The following is a 3,591-nucleotide window of genomic DNA, read 5'->3' on the forward strand; positions in this document are numbered from 1 at the left end:
AGCCCCAACATTATTCCTCCTTCTCCTATTTGCCATAGCTTGAGCACGCCACATATAACTGTTCACATCAAACAGCTTTGGTTAAGACTTCATACTAAAAGATAGATAGCACACAAGGATCAAAATGATCTCACAAGCACACACGGTAAGCTCACTCCCCATAGACCCCAAAAATCATTTTAAAAACAAAGTGCTGATATCAAATGTAACATCCCGTCCAGATATTACGAATTTAATAAAATAAAATAGAAATAATACGCCAGCATCATTTATTAAAACCTCATTTAATAATAATACCTCGTTTCCCAAAACACGGGAAATGTAAAACTTCATTAAATTACCAATAAGTCCATAAATACAAAACTGTGAGTTTAGTCAAGTAGGCCATGAGCCTTTACATCATAATTTAAATTAGAATAATAAAAACGTGAACATAAAAATTCCCATAATCATTGCCTCTCCGCAGCTAAGCCTCACCAGCTCCACCTGCATCATGAACTGCTCACGTGTACCGCATACACGATCATCGCCAAACACAAGCAGATAGGGTGAGCTAACAGTTGAAACACACAAAAATATACCAAACATACATATACATTTATAACCAATACAAATAATATAACAATAGCACAAACTCTTTCTTTATACTGCATGGCCACAACCATATAAAATATCCTTTCTTTTCCCACAGAACCTTACTCCATTTCCATCACATGGCCACCACCATGTACACCGATGCACCTAGTTGAAGTCTCGTTACCTTCCCTCCACATGGCCACCACCATGTATAGTAGGTACATCAAGAAACCTCGTTCCAGTTCTTCTCATGGCCACAACCATGTTAGCAGTGTTCTACATCTTCTATTGAGTATCTCAAGGTGCCTTGCTGCCACATCTATCGACCACAACCGATAGAGCACGTGCGGAAACCATGCTACGGATCACACACCGTAACGCTAGGTGGAGTTCCCAAGTACGAACATAGTCCGTAACGTCCCAGGACTACCAAAATCGTCAGCAACCACTAAGGAGGGCAATCCATCTGGACCCATCTGTAGTGGCCACAACCAGCACACTAACATCGACACACTCGCCAACCCAAGCCACAACTCAAGGTTCCTCGTGTTCATCCGCTATCCCGAGCCACAACTCAAAGGAAGTCATTCTGGGCCACAACCCATAGAATACCACGTGCTTAACCCCTATCCCGAGCCACAACTCAAGGATACGTTCTGGGCCACAACCCATGGAACACCAGCAAGCCTACCATTAGAATTACCTTAGAAGCCTTATAGACCACGCCTTACAATTTCCATTAATATAACAATAACTCAGGCCTTGAACGCTCAATAACACCCTTGCTCACTTAGGCCAAAAGCCTTTATTCCACCAATCCAACCTATCTCGCTTAAGCTAGATCCACTAGCTTGGGCGAGCCTCTAGAAGCTCTATAGTACACGTACTCTCGCTTAAGCGACCTCACCCTCGCTTGGACGAGACCCTCGTTTGCCCAGAATCATAATTCATCTCGTCCAAGCGATGAGTTCAACCAAACTGCACAAACCACCCTCAAAATCTCGCCTAGGCGAGAGACTCTCGCCTGAGCGAGATGTCCCCAATAGCACCCTTCAACATGCTCGTATCCTCGCCTGAGCGAGACATGCTCGCCTAAGCGAGATGACCTGTCGCTCAGGACCAGACCCCCTCGCCTACGCGAGATGATCGCGTAACACAAGGATTTCGTCTCTGCCACTCTCGCCTAGGCGAGCCTGGCTCGCCTGAGCGAGAAATGCAGACCCTAAATTTGTTCACACACGTACACCAGCAACCATGCCTAATTCAACACTCCAAAACATACCAGAACAGTGTACACATATTGGAACAACATATAGGCATAATTTTTGACTCTAAAAGGTTCTCAAACTTCCAGTTTACACAATTTTCATCATAGCTCGTGCATGAACCCATTATATTCAGAAACTTAGGTCACATTTTCAATAAAATAGTACCAAACTCATAAACCCCAAGTCTCACCCCCTATAAAACGAATTCATGGTACAAAACATATCAGAATCACAAGCATACAATAGTTTAGACGAAAATTCGGGTTCAGCTCCCCTAACCTGAAATTTCCTCGCTTAAAGCTTGAAATTGAAGGATTCCTTTGATCACCAAGGACTGACCGTACCACCACTTCCGTTTCCCCTCTCTACTTCACTCCCAATTCTCCTTTCACTCTCAAATTTCGTCCTCCCTCTAAAGCTCTCAGAAAACAGCTTTCCAAACCCTATTCTCTTCTCAAAAGTTGCCTTTTATAGGTCTTAATACTTGGTAAGGTAAAAAAAACGAGAATGTGATTGCATTTTTGGGTTTTATTGCTATTCAAGGGCCATTACTTGATTATTTCTCAGCCCTTTAGCTACCCCCTTTCTGCTTGGTCTTTACCACCCTTTCCTATTCAGCCCACAATTAATTTTTTAACAAAAAGAGTTAAATTTTGACTCACCAAGGTTCGAACCCATGACCTTCCCAATGCCAAATCAAAGCTAAACCACCAAGCCAACTTATGTTTCTTTTCTGTTTGAGTTGTATTTCAAATTTCATGTCTAGCTAAGCTTTTTGTATTGATTCCTTGAAGAAATTGAATTGAAACCATAAGGTTACTATTCTGTAGCGCATTTCCATTCCAGTTTTGTCTTCATCTTGTTCAATCCTTGTGTATTTGAATGGAAACTTTTTTTTGTGATGCTTAATCATGGTTTCTTGTTTTCTACACTTTTATAGCCCCTTGTTCATGCTTAATGAGTTTGGGTTCTACCAGAGTTGCTTAATTTGTGTGTGAGAAGTTGAAAGATATGTGCTCTGCTTAATGGCATAATGAACCTGTGTTAATCTTCACCTAGTTGGTTAATTTTGGGTTTCATGAGAGTAAATTGGATAGGATAATTAATTTCGTATGTGATTTCTGCCAAACTAACCCCCTCCCTCCCCCCTCCCCCTGCCGCCCGCCCTTTTATTGAATCTATAAAGCTTTGATTGAAAACAATGATCATTGAAAGACGACCTTGGATTAATTCCTGAGTACTGCATTTATATGTTTTATTTGGTTCTTTACAACCTCTATTAATATGTTTATGCCTTACTTTCTAATTGATGTTAGTAGTTTTGTTATTATGTACTGGACTAATAAACACATCTTGGGAGTCCTAATAATTTATTATTTGTAAAAAGAATAATTCTTAGTTATTATTCAGCTTAAACATTCTTTTCACCAATTCTTTCCACTATTTTCATCACATCTCATTACAAACTACTAACTAAAATATTCTTAGTTGGAAGATTTTGAGTTTTTGTTGGAGTTCTAAAGAGAAATAAATTGATAGAGGAAAGAACTTATTTTTTATTCACTAGTAGTACATTTATAAATCAAATAAAAAAATTATAAGCAGCCACGTAACCAAGATTTTAGGAGACGTTGATAAACCAAAATGACTTGCTCCTAAAGTCCAGGGACACCTATTGACTTAGGAAAATAAAAATCTAAATGTAGTTACAAAAGTAAATGTTTAACACTCCTGCATACTTGAGGAA

Source organism: Vigna unguiculata, chromosome 5 (assembly GCF_037176805.1).
Source record: "Vigna unguiculata cultivar grain cowpea cultivar isolate G323 ecotype 2 chromosome 5, ASM3717680v1, whole genome shotgun sequence".
Classification (NCBI taxonomy): Eukaryota; Viridiplantae; Streptophyta; class Magnoliopsida; order Fabales; family Fabaceae; genus Vigna; species Vigna unguiculata.